Below are 14,573 nucleotides of genomic sequence, written 5' to 3'. Positions count from 1 at the left end.
AACTGATCAGTTTGTATCTACATCAGCGTTTAGTACATTATCTGGCATATAGTAAGAGCTTAAAACAAATACCATAAAAACAAACAAACAAGAAAACCCAGAAAAATAACCAAACCCTGAGCCCGTTGTTGGGTAGGGACCATCTCTATATTTTGCCAATTTGTACTTCCCAAGTGCTTAGTACAGTGCTCTGCACACAGTAAGCGCTCAATAAATATGACTGAATGAATGAAGGTCCGAAGATGTCTGTGCAAAGATAGAGTGAAATGATCTAACCCTCAGACATCTGCCTAAATCACCATAAAATATGAACCTCCCCAGGGACAGGAACCATGTCTAATTCCCACCTGAATATTCTGCATACAGTAACCACATAGTGAGAAGCAGTGTGGCTCAGTGGAAAGAGCCTGGGTTTGGGAGACAGAAGTCATGGGTTCTAATCCCAGCCCTGCCACTTAGCTGTGAGACTTTGGGCAAATCACTTCACCTCTCAGGGCCTCAGTTACCTCATCTGTTAAATGGGGATTAAGACTGTGAGCCCCATGTGGGACAATCTGATTACCTTGTATCCCCCCCCACCCCTCCGGCGCTTAGAACAGTGTTTGGCACATAGTAAGCACTTAACAAATTCTATTATTATTATTATTATTATTATTATAAATGCTTTCACTACTACCAAAGTCACTATTTTCAAGAATAGAAGGGTGAGAGCAGATTTTGGAAGTATTTGAGTAATTTTAGTCCTTTTCATTACAAGCAAGCATGGCTTAGTGGAAAGAGCACAGACTTGGGAGTCAGAGGACATGGGTTCTAATCCCAGCTCTGCCACTTGCCTGCTGTGGGACCTTGGGCAAGCCACTTAACTCCTCTGTGCCTCAGTTACCTCATCGATAAAATGGGGATTAAGAATGTGAGCCCCACATGGGACAACTTGATTACCTTGTATCTACCTCAGCACTTAGAATAGTACATGGCACATAATAAGCGCTTAACAAATAACATTATTATTAATAACTAGAATTTTTTTAGCCTACTATTAAAGAACAAAATCATCTTTTTGCCACTGAAATCACAATGTGGTTTCCAATCACACACAGCCAGCGGAGTTGAAATGATCTTTTGGGTGCATCAGATGAAGATAAAGATCAGAAAATTGCTGCCAAAACCTCTCTCTATACCAAGTTCATTAACCTTACAAAGTCATTTGATACCATCAACAAGCCAGAGCTCAGGGAACAGCTTTGAACATTCAACTTCCCTGAGAAATTCACCAAAATTTGCAGGCTACTGTATGATGGAATTGTTTAGGAAGTCATAATTAAAACGACTCCATGGGAACTTTCCCTGTCACCATTCATGTCGAGCAGGATTGTGTGATAGGTCTGATCCTAGACTGTAGACAATTTAGATTATAAGCTTGTTTTATGAAGGGAACATGTCTACTACTCTGTTATATTTTAGTCTCCCAAGCACTTAGTACAGTGCTCTACACATAGTAAATAACCAATAAATATGATTGATTCTAAGTTTTGGAATAGTAGCATGGCCTAGCGGAAGAACAGAGGATTGAGGAACATGAGACCTGGGTTCAAATCGTAGATCTAGTATTGGACAGGTTACTTAACTTCTCGATGCCTGTATCTGTCATATGGGAATTTAATACCTGTTCTTGCTTCCACTTTGAATTCGAGCTCATTTGGGACAGGGTTTGAGTCTGGCCTGATTACATTTTATCTAGCATAACACTTGATGCATAATAAGTGCTTAACAAGTAATCTAATTGTTATTATACATTCTTGAATGTTCAAGAAGAAATCTGCCAGCTGTATTCCAAATACACTTCTTACCCATCGAGAAACCTCCAGATCATAAGGTTATGAGCATCTCCAAAATAATTTCAGGAACAGCAGAGGACTGTACTCTGGAGACCCACACAAAAGAGGACACACACCTTACAGATGTAAGGTAGTATCCATCCCTACACACAACCAAAGATTGGCATCAGTAACACACTACTGTGTTTCCAGATCCTGCTGCTTAGGCCACCCAAAAGTGCACAAACAGAATTAGATAGAAAGCAAAGTGCAGTGACAACAGAACCACTTGATTGTCTATAAGGCTGTTGTCTTTTCATACACCTCACTAACCATTTGGAAATACCCATGGGAACAGAACCCTGTCAAAGGCCAAGCAAGTACGGCTGCACTGAGAAGGTCTCTAAGAAGAGTACTTTCCTGTTACAGTAATAATGATAGCTTTGATATTTATTAAGCACTTACATAGATATTTATTAAGCACTTATGTATGAAGCACACATGTAGACTGTAAGCATCTTGCTGACAGGGATGGTGTCTACCAACTGTGTTGCATTATACTCTCCTAGGCACTTAGTAAAGTGCTCTGCACACAGTAAGCATTCAATAAATGTCATTGATTTATAACAGGGTGTCTGTTCCACATGACACTCACAATTTAGGAAGGAAAGAGTTTCTTCATTGCATAGAGGTACTCCTTAGCTTCTTGACTCTATTCTTATTTGGGGAAAAGTAGTTCCCCCCGCCCCGTGAAAATTAGCAGAGATAGTCTAGTATCAAGTTAGTTTGGTCTCTTCACCTAAAGGTCTGTTTAGTAGATATGGTTCAGATATTTCAGTCATCTACATCACTATAAGTTTGAAAGTCTTGAACCTACTTCAGAAATGGCTTTCAGTTTTTGGATCAAGTTCAGTATTGAAACCTATAAACCTCACCATCAAAGAGCCAGAAAGAGTAATCAATGCCTTCAGTCAGTCTAGTTACACAAGTTAGGTGGATGTCAATTGAATGAAATGCTTTGCACATAGGAAGCGCTTAACAAATGCCATCATTATGAAATGAAGCAGCAGAACTATGGGACCATTATAAGCTGAGCAGAAAATAAACTACAAGAACTTCTGAAGCAGAGCTTAAAATGTCATAGTCGTTACCATGCAGAAGCTACAGCAACTGATAGACCTTGCTGAAATTCAGTAACTGGAGATCAGGAAACTGGAATCAAACAAAATAGTGTTTTGATATGCTGATAAAGGGGAAAATTACAAACAGCAATACATTTCGAGTAGGAAGATAAATCATTAACAGTAAGGAGAAACTACATTTCTGATTGGTGAGAAGAGTAGTGAGATACCCATCTTTCTTTTGTCCGCAATAGGAAAAAACAGCAAACACTTAACCTTCAAATAAAACAGCAAACATCAAAGTTCAATTTGAAATTATGTAACTATTTTTCTCATATCTAGCTTTAACACTTTTTCAAACTCTCTATGAATTATTTTATCTAATAATACGCTGACTTGGGAAAGTTATACAAGTTCAATACGATGCCCATGAAAGTTTAGTTATAACATGACAAAGAGCATTCAAGGTGAGGTTATTTCTTTCATTTAAATAATTATATTATTTTTGTTTCAGAGTCTAATTTCCAAATACATTTTCAAAATAATGTGCTATCAATAAATGGGAATTTTTTTCATTATTTCTATGATTTTAATACTTAAATTGTTAGAATCACATTATGAATTTCCATTTATGTAAGCATTTTAATAATATAAAATGTCAGCTTTGTAGTCATGTTAAAAGTATGCAAAACTAACATAATGGATGTTTCTGCACTAAGGACAGATTATCAATAGCTTTTTTTTCCCATTTGGCTTTGCAATTAGAGATGTTGTTCCATTTGTCGCTTATCAGATTGACCCACCGTATTAACATTTTGGGCTTTTATCAATTTCTCAAATGACCTAGTTGCTTCCAAACCTAAACCTTGAATTCAGACATTTCAATATTACAATATTTTAGCATCAACCTGATTAGCTCTTTCAAAAAACTGGGCAAAGTCTGTCTCTCTTTGTATGGGTATACAGGACCATTACTTGGATCAAGGAAGAATTCGCAACCTTATTCAAAGGACAGAATTTGGCTGTGCATCTATATTTAAAGAGTCTCATGTATTTCAGAGGTTTTGTTCTGATCATATGCAGTAATCAAGAAAACATTGACATCTTGTGGCAAACAAATGCAGGTAGTTTACTTTGAAATAATAGTTTTCAAGAAAAGCCATGATCCATGAACTATGTTATTTTAGAATTTCCTCCCTACTCTTTCCTTTATTTATTATCTGGACCAAAATTTTGCAAAACACAAAGAGTTGGCTTAATGTGTCACTTCATCAATTGATGACTTCACTAGTGAGCTTATACTGAGCGCTTTGTGTGTGCAAAGCACAGTAATGAACATACATACAGAAGGATGGAAAACAAATGTATTGAGACTATTAGAAAAACCTCTCCTCCAGCATCTTTCCTTTAGAAAGGATGGAATGTTTAAGGGTTGAAGATATCTTCTTGGGAGATAGCATTCTCATTTAAGGAACTGAGAAAGCCTTTTAGGAAATGATTACCAACACTGAAATTCACAGAACCCTCAGTAGAAAATTCATAGCCTAGGAATCCTGTTTCACAACCTCTTTACCCAATCAATTTCAGCTTCATTTTGGTGAAAGATAATTTAGCTTGTAATATATCTTGCATGGCAACAAATACCACAGGAGTTCGTAATCATTCCCTGAAGGGTGAGAAGAAATTACAGTGATAACAAGGCTTGAACAGTTTCACATCTAAAATTCCTCTGGAGAAGCCAATAGTCTGTTTGACTTTATAGAACCTAGAAAGGAGTCACAGCAGAGTACTGGCTATAGCCTCTGCCAAAATTTACATACAGGGCAAAATTTTTTATCTGAGCATTTGAAATGCGGCTGATTCACCTCCGCAGCAGACTATGACCTTTATCAAAAGTCTTCACGGGATTGCCAAGGGATCCAGGTTTGTTTCACTTCATACTGGTTTATAAAACCAGACTGAAAGGATTCCAAATTAGTTTTCCAGGGCCATTCAATTTTTTCTCCACCCCACCCCCGGGGAATGGGAGCTTGCAGGGTTACAAATTCGATGGGTTTTCAATGAATGCTTGTTAGGTTTTCAAAGATTTTAGCCAAAATCCTTCTGAACAGGAAGACTATATAGTAACTCATGCCTGGTTTACAATGTGTCTTCTGGTGATAATGAAGTATATGAGACCTGTAACTTATGGAACCCTTTTATTTTTCCAAAGGGCTTTCCCATCCCTTATCTTACCTGTGGGGAAGTGGATATGCAGGCACAAATATCTTCATTTTGCAGATGGGTAACAGAGTCCCATAGAGACTAAATGACTTGTTTAATGTTACTCAAGGCCAGTAGCGGAACAAGGACTAAAAATCAGATCCTCAGACTCTCAGACTCACACTCTTTCCAGTGCTCAATGTAACCTTTTCAGTAGGCTGAAGTTCAGGAACAACACCCAGGCTTGGGTTTGAATTAGGGTTTATGACTCTTCCCCACCGCCTGGAGACAAGCCATTCCTTTAGTTCTCTCCCTAGAAGTAAGAGTTGAGGTCAAAAGCCGTTATATATTTTAGAACATTGGTGGGAATGCAAAAGGGCCATCTGAACTGTTGTACTTCCCAAGTGCTTAGTACAGTGGTCTGCACACAGTAAGTGCTCAATAAATACAATTGATGATGATTAAAGGAGGATTATGCGCAGAGCAATCTGCCTACCCTTGCCCTTTTTACCTCACTACCCTCTTTCCTTCCATCCCACTGCTCCGCCCAAACTTCCATTCCCCAAAAGACCATATACATAGTCCTTGTTTCCCCACCCCCTGGTCTCTTTGCTCACCATCCTTCTATCCCACAACTCCATACTGTTCTGGGGACTGTGGGAACCTTGAGGGAAAACTCCCTTTCTTCATTGATCTATTCCTAGCCCAGTCACTCTTGCACTTACGTGTCATCACTGAGATCTGACTCTCACTTACTATGTCCCCTGCCATGGCCTACTGAGGGGACCTCACCTTTTCCCCTTCTGTGTCATAGGAAAGTACAAGGAATCAGCCTGATCCCCGCTCCCCAATGTCCATTTTATTTTCCCTGTCCCCCTTCTTCTCACTTCATTTCCTCCTTTGAATCCCACATTGTACCTCTACGACTAAGAGAAGCAGCATGGCTCAGGGGAAAGATCCCAGGCTTGGGAGTCAGAGGTCATGGGTTCTAATCTCGGCTCCACCACATGTCTACTGTGTGACCTTGGGCAAGTCATTTAACTTCTCTGGGCCTCAGTTCCCTCATCTGTAGAATGGGAATGAAGACTGTGAGCCCCATGTGGGACAACCTGATCAACTTGCAACCCCCCAGCATTTAGAACAGTGCTTTGCACATAGTCAGCACTTAACAAATGTCATTATTATTATTATTATCTACTATCTTCCTGCCCCATCTCTGCATAGCTGTCTGATTTTGATGACTTTCTTATCTTCCTACTCAAGCTCCCTTATCCTGCTCTGGTCCTAGGGAAAATTCATTCTTCATGCTCATGACCTCTCCAACTTCCCTGTTATACATTTCCTTTCACTTCTAAATCTACTGATAGACTTCACCCCATATCAGTCATAAAAAAGGCAGACCCACCCTAGAGCTAATCAATCCAAAACAGTGCACATCTCGAATGTCCTCAACTATCGATATTTGAGCTCAGCATTTCATTCATGCATTCATTCAATTGTATTTATTGAGCACTTGTGTGCAGAGCACTGTACTAAGCACTTGGGTAAGTACAATTCTAAATTTCCACCTATCAACCCAGCAGTGCTCTTTACTGAAGGCTTACTCTGTGCAGAATACTGTTCTAAATGCTTGGGAGATGGTACAAAAGAGATTGTAGGCATGATCCATGCCCTCCTGGAGCTTACAGTCTGTTGATTTTAATAAATAAATAAATAGATAGATACTTCGCTTTGCAGCAAACATGGCTCTCAGCCTCTTAATAACATAAAATCTCTGGACCACTCACTCCTCATCTCAGTTTAGCAGAGCCATGCTGTATCCTGACCAGAGTGCCCACCCTCCTCTTTCTTAATGGGAATATTTGTGCCCTCAAATCTGCCCTACCCACCATTGTCAATCTCCTTGTCCCTTTTTTACTTCATTTAGCATGACCTAATGGATAAAGCTCCAGCCTGGGAGTCAGAAGGACCTGGGTTCTAATCCCAGATCTGCCACTTGTCTGCTGTGTGATCTTGGGCAAGAGACTTCAATTCTCTGTGACTCAGTTACCTCAGCAGAAGAATAGGGATTAAGACTGTGAGCTCCATGTGAAACAGGGAGTCCATCCAACTTGATTTTATTGTATAATAATAATAATAATGGCATTTATTAAGTGCTTACTATGTGCAAAGCACTGTTCTATGTGCTGGGGAGGTTACAAGATGATCAGCTTGTCCCACAGGGGGGCTCACAGTCTTAATCCCCATTTTACAGATGAGGTAACTGAGGCACAGAGAAGTGAAGTGACTTGCCCAAAGTCACACAGCTGACAATTGGTGGAGCCGGAATATGAACCCAGTGCAGAATCTATCTGCCCCAGTGCTTACTACAAAGCCTGGCACGTAATAAGTGCTTAACAAATACCACTATTATTATTATTCAGTGCTCCCTACAACATTAACTTTAATCAATTAATTGTATTTACTGAGTGCTTACTGTGTGCAGAACACTGTACTAAGCACTTGGGAGAGTATAATGTAGCAATATTACAGAGACATTTCCTGTCCACAGTGAGCTTACAGTCAGGAGAGGGAGGCAGACATCAATATAAAGAAGGGAATAACGGATATGGATATAAATGCTTTGGGGCTGGGAGAGGGAATGAAGAAAGGGAGAAAGTCAGGATGATGCAGAAGGGAGTGGAAGAAAAGGAAAAAAGGGCTTAGTCCGGAAAGGCCTCTTGGAAGAGATGTGCCCTTCCTGCCTTTAAGGTGCCGCTTCCCCAGCGGTGGTGGTTTACAGAGCTTTGCCTTGGCTCAGCCTACCTAGGTTCATGGTTTCTGCTGGGACACAGCACTGCACTTGGGCAGCACATTAACTGTGTTCCTGCCCACCTCCCCTGACCCTAGGCAGCACTCCTGGCCAGCAGGAAATGTGCCAGGATAGAGCAGCCTGCAAATGTGCCAGTAACACAGAGCCAGCCAGTGATATTGGTATACTGGGATCAGGGGACACTCAGTACTGCTGTTGTCTCCTCAGGCAGCACAGACCTTGCACCTCCATGACTGATAAAGCAGCACTTATGCACATATGCAAAAATTATTCATTTATAATAATTGTGATATTTATTAAGTGCTTATTATGTGCCAAGCACTGTTTTAAGCACCAGGTTAGATACAAGGTATTCAGGTTGTCCCACGTGGGGCTGACGGTATTAATCCCCATTTTACAGATGAGGTAACTGAGGCGCAGAGAAGTTAAGTGACCTACCCAAGGTTACACAGCAGGCAACTGGTGGAGTGGGATTAGAACCCACTACCTCTGACTCCCAAGCCCGGGCTCTTTCCACTAAGCTACACTGCTGTCTCCTTCTGTAAGCTTCTTGTGGGCAGGGAGTATATCTACCACTGTTATATTGAACTCTCCCAAGTTCTTAGTACAGTGCTCTGCACATAGTAAGAGCTCAGTAAATGCCATTGTTTGATTAACAGCATGTGTAGATACCAGGGATATCTTTGCTGACCCTGGAAGTATCAGATGCAGGTTACCTTAGCTGCAATACTTAGGTTATGCTAAGTACTATAATTAAGGAAGCCGCAGAAGTGTTTCTTGAGAGGGGGGCAAACCAAACCCCCGTTCAATTCCCTCTTCCTTCCCCAGAATCTTTGTGTTCCCCTCTGCATCCTTGAGAATACTGCTTCTAAGCAACTGGGAGTCTGAATGCTTACAATAAAAATATCAGACATAAACACATTACATGCCATCAGGAGACAAGTTGAAAACTGAACAAATAGCCAGTCAAGTGACACCCTCTTTCCTCCCTGTTCTTTGCCCTCCAGCCCTATTTTTAAATTAATTCTGGTTCAATCATCCCAGGAACTGACTTTCTCCGTTGTTTCACTTGTATCATTAAGTAGACTGTCTGAAAATGAGCGTTCTCTAGAATACAAAACAGCATCCTTATAAGTTGATTAATTGAAGTAAACACACCTTGATTTAATTAACCATCTAGGGGTTACAACACTCCCCTCAGGAAGAGGATTGTTCAAGTTAAAGAAAAACGTTTGCTAAAATTAAATGATGAGGGCACGAATGAGAGATTCATGTGTCTCAAGGTAGCAGCAATGTATGTCTTCGTTTGTGCAGACACTGTCTCTGGTCCCTGATCCATTTGATATTTTACAGAAAAAAATAAACAGTACACAAAACACCACCACTTACACAAATGGGCCTTGTTTGAAGTCAGAAATGCTTTGGGGTTCTCTTTAGATGTAATTTGGTATGCAGTGATTTCCTCCACTCAAGCTGTGATGGAACAGATGCCACAGAGGCCTAAAGAAAGTGCACAGGAATTATTAGGCTCTCAATGAATAGGTGCAGGGGGCGGGGAGGTGACACCCCAACAACACAAACACTGATGGGGATTCAATCTGGGCACCAGGGATGTGAAACAAGATAAAAGAAAATCAATCCGACTGCCACTTCAAGAAAACTTAGCTTGAACGCTTCCGATATTTGTGGCCTCTGCCCTTGGCTTGAGCACCAATAAAATTAAATCTAAAGGCAAGCAACCTGCAAACCCAGACTCCTAAGATTGCAACAGGAAAAATAGGCCTCTCAAAGACTTAAAAACAAAAGTATGCTTTCCAAAGGTGCTTTGGGTAAGAGGTTTAAAATACATATTGAAAAAAAATGTTGTGGACTGTTGAAGGTAATTTGTTTCTATAAGATGCTTTGCAAATATCATGGCAGTTGCCTATTTCTTTATGCTATTTTAGTGGGTAGTTCATATTTCCAAATATCACAAATTCTAGATAGACATCTCAGATTAAATTATTTAGAAACAAGTTCTATTTAGTCAATCATCATCATCATCATCATCAATCATTTATTGAGCGCTTACTATGTGCAGAGTACTGTACTAAGCGCTTGGGAAGTACAAATTGGCAACATATAGAGACAGTCCCTACCCAACAGTGGGCTCACAGTCTAAAAGGGGGAGACAGAGAACAAAGCCAAACATACTAACAAAATAAAATAAATAGAATAGCTATGTACAAGTAAAATAAATAAATAAATAAATAGAGTAATATATATGTACAAACATATATACATATATACAGGTGCTGTGGGGAAGGGAGGGAGGTATGTACTGAGCTACTGAAAGCTCACCTCCTCCAGGAGGCCTTCCCAGATGAAGATCCCCTTTTCTTCTTCTCCCCCTCCCCATCGCCCTAACTTCCTTTGCTCTACCTTCCTCTCCATCCTACAGCACTTGTGCATACGTGTCCATATTTATAATTATAATTTTATTAATGATGCATATACATCTATAATTCTATTTATTTATAATGATGCTACTGATGCCAGTTTGCTTGTTTTGATGTCTGTCTTCCCCCTTCTAGACTGTGAGCCCAGAGACGATTCTTAACGTCTCTGTTGCTGAATTGTACTTCGCAAACACTTAGTACAGTGCGCTGCACACAATAAATACGAGTGAATGAATGAATGAATGAACAGAGTGTGGAACAGTATGCTAAATACTTGGGAAGGTAGACTATGATAGAATTGTTAGAAATAACCCCTGTCCTCAGAGTTTGCAATCTAGTAATGTTAGTTTAACAGCTAATTTTGAATGTTCTCAAGCATGAGGCCGTGTGTATATCTATTCTGTGGAAAAAGAGAGAATAAAATATAGGATAAATTCAGTTTTCCCAGCTACGCTGTACCTAACACCTCCTAAGGTGGAGCCAAAATAGGTTCCCAGCATTATTGTTGTTGTTTTTGTAAAGCATTTATTATGCATCGATCACTTTCTAAGTGCTGGGGTAGACACAAGGGAAACCAACTGGGTGCAGTCCCTGGCCCACATGGGGCTCACCATCTAAGTAGGAGGGAGAATTAGGAATTTCCCTTCTTGTCTCTTTTATTTCCAACAAGGGATAATTTCCGTGTTGCCAACTTTACTCTTGGTAGTGGAAAAGATCGCAGGCTTTGGAGTCAGAGGTCATGGGTTCAAATCCCAGCTCTGCCAATTGTCAGCTGTGTGACTTTGGGCAAGTCACTTAACTTCTCTGTGCCTCAGTTACCTCATCTGTAAAATGGGGGTGAAGACTGTGAGCCCCACGTGGGAAAACCTAATCACCTTGTAACCTCCCCAGCACTTAGAACAGTGTTTTGCACATAGTAAGCACTTAATAAATGCCATCATTATTATTATTTATTATTAATCTGTGTTGTCACCTACCCAATTGCCTGTTGATTGTCTGTGGATTGTCCAGTAAAAGCCTACTACGTGCTCAAAGTCGCTAAGTATGTTCCTGTTTCGCCCTTGGCCCCTACCTTCGCCCTTGGCCCCTTGGCTTCTACCCATGTCCCTGGGTATATATCAAAGTATATAATTAATGTATATAAATGCATAATTAATTTTATTCCTTCCTGTTCTGTTATTTTTTTTATCCTTTCATTGGGGATGGGGGAGAGGAAGCGGGAGGCAGGGAGAGATTCATCTGTGTTTTCCTAGTAATAATAAGGGTATTTTTTTTTAATGCTTACTGTGTGCCAAGCGCCGTTGTAAGCACTGGGGTAAATACAAGGTTATCGGGCTGACCCATGTGGGGCTCACAGTCTTAATCCCCACTTTACAGATGAGATAACTGTGGCCCAGAGGAGTTAAGTGACTTTCCCAAGGTCACATAGAAGGCAAGTGGCGGAGTCAGGATTAGAACCCATGACCTCTGACTTCCAAGCCCGTGCTCTTTCCACTAGGCCATGCTTCTTCTCCCTAGCATACTGGGGCTTGCTAGTGAATCACTGAACCCCCTACTTCACCCCTCACAAATCTGGTCAGACTTCACCTTCACTCCAACCGTACTGTCAATTCACATTTCCTCCTCACCCTACACTCTAATTCCAACTGCCCAATAGCCTTTCTGCCGGCTCTGCATTTGAACCCTCCTGACCAGATCCTCATCCAAGCAAGCCGGGCCATAAAGCGACATCTCCCTACCCGGCTAAACTCGCTAAAACCACAGAGACAGTGGGAAACGCAGAGACCCCTTTGTAGGAGATGAGTGTAAATAAGGTGATGTAAATAAAGTGTGAGAGTTTGAGAAGTTGTGGGGCCAACAGCATAGGTCCTCGTGTTGTTTTTTTCAGGTGGGGTGGGTTGATATTCATTCTCTCTGGGCTTGGTGTTGGGCTTTTGTTTTTTTATAAACCATGCAGGGAGGTGATTGAAGCAACCCCTACTTAGGGTGCTTGTCCTTCTTTTTCAGGGCAATTCAAGTAAGCAGGGTCTGTAAAACTCATCCTCTAGGCTGTAAGACCACTTTGTTCAGGGAATATGTCTGTTCATTGTTATATTGTACGTTCCTAAGCATGTAGTAATAATAATAATAATAATAATAATAATAATAATGATAGCATTTATTAAGCACTTACTGTGTGCAAAGCACTGTTCTAAGCGCTGGGGAGGTTACAAGGTGATCAGGTTGTCCCACGGGGGGCTCACAGTCTTCATCCCCATTTTACAATGAGGGAACTGAGGCCCAGAGAAGTGAAGTGACTTCCCCAAAGTCACACAGCTGGCAATTGGCAGAGACGGGATTTGAACCCCTGACCTCGGACTCCAAAGCCCGGGCTCTTTCCACTGAGCCACGCTGCTTCTCTAGTACAGTGCTCTGCACACAGAAAGTGCTCAATAAATATGATGCTGGAGTCAAAGGTGCAACTTTGAAAGTTCCTAATGCAGCAAAAGTTGACCCGTTGAGGGTACCTCATAGCAGATCCCAGTGGGGTGCCACTTGCCCACCAGCACCCCCTGCCCACTTGCTTTCAAAAAATGAATGAATGGAAGATTAAAAGAGATTTAACGTGATACTTTGAATTTCCCAACGGCTTTGAGGAAAATGTTCCATTTCCTTTTTCTTCCTTCTTCCCTGCCCCCAGCCTTATTTCTTAGTAACTCCCAGTGGAAAAGCAGCTCTTGCAAATGTATAATCGCCTCAGAAGTGGACAAAGTGTGACAACAAGTAAAAAAATCAGCCTCACTGATTGCTCAGGAAAGGCCGCTCCATTGCTGTGGAACCACCTATACCTCCCCACCTTTGCAGTGGAGAAGTGGACATATGGGATTAAAGTTTCTCTCATGTTAATATGGATTTGGGAAAATGTGTACTCCTTTCTCTTCATGATATTGGGATCTCTTAGACTCTTTTTTCTAGTGTGAAAATCACATCATGGTCCAGTGGAATAGTTTTACCATGAAAACAGCTACAATGAACTGTTCCCCTTATGGCACTGCTGGTAGTCGCTTCTGAGAGATGTCTGCAGGACATATTTTTTGAGGCATTTCATAGAGCAATTCCCTGATGGAAACAAGAAGAAAAGCAGAATATGAAAGAGTGTGTTCAATAAAGTCTGGCTTTCTCCGGAGTCCAACAGGAAAAGTAAGTCCAAAAGAACCGTCTTTCTTTTGAAAACCCAAAGCTCTTATAAGTTGTAGTGATGTTTGTGCCCTTTTCATTTGTTCCTGATGGTTGTTTTCCAGTGGATTGTGTGGTTTTTGAAGTTGTTATATTGGGGCATGCCCTTTAGTTTTCACCACAATGATGATCTGTAAAAGATGTGGTTTTGGTGACTGCCTAGAGTGCCTTATCTCAGAGCCTCTGTGAAGCTGAAATTTAGTGGGAGGGGATGAAAATGATGATATTATGTGGAAAAACATAACTGAGTTTAGGCATAGCTGAGCTCCATGAGTGTGGTACACATTTCAGCATCATTTGGGGAACTGTTGGATTTGACTGAATCAAAATGCCTGTAGAAGAAAAAATAATATTAGGTGATTTCAAAATTTAAGCTGAAAGAATAATTTCTTAGAAGCAAGTGATTTTGTGTTGCTAATATTCATTGAAAAAAATTAAAACATGCTTCTAAAATGTGCACACATATTCCTTTGAAATATTTGTAAACCCAGTATTTCAATACTAAAATATTATTTAATTTCCTTTAAAAACAGAAGGAAACGATCATGTAGATTAGAAACAGATCAACTCTAGCATCCAAAAGTGTTAAGGGAAGGAAGGAGTCAGAGAGAGTGAAACTGAGTTCAAAAGAGTCCTTGGGAAAGGGGAAAAAAAATAGAGCAAAGGGACAATCATTTTGGATTTGAATTCTATTCTATTGCCTAATCAATTCATGAGTAATCAGTCATTCAATGGTATTTATTAAGTGCTTACTGTGTGTACAGCACCAAACCAAGTGTTTGGGAGAGTACAACATAACAGAGCTGGTAAATGTGTTCTCTGCCCAGCAGGACCAAGTCATTTATTGAAAGCATATTCAGACCTTTAACCTTTTGTGGTATTAGTCAGGAAGACTCAGAAGTGTGTCTGGGAGACACACTTAGCTGGGAATCTGAGAGAGAGGGAAGGAGCCTACGCCAAGAAGGAGATG

The sequence above is a fragment of the Tachyglossus aculeatus genome, chromosome 17 (assembly GCF_015852505.1).
Source record: "Tachyglossus aculeatus isolate mTacAcu1 chromosome 17, mTacAcu1.pri, whole genome shotgun sequence".
In the NCBI taxonomy this organism is placed as follows: Eukaryota; Metazoa; Chordata; class Mammalia; order Monotremata; family Tachyglossidae; genus Tachyglossus; species Tachyglossus aculeatus.
The sequence above is the reverse complement of the archived record's forward strand: the minus strand, read 5'-3'. Positions refer to the sequence as shown.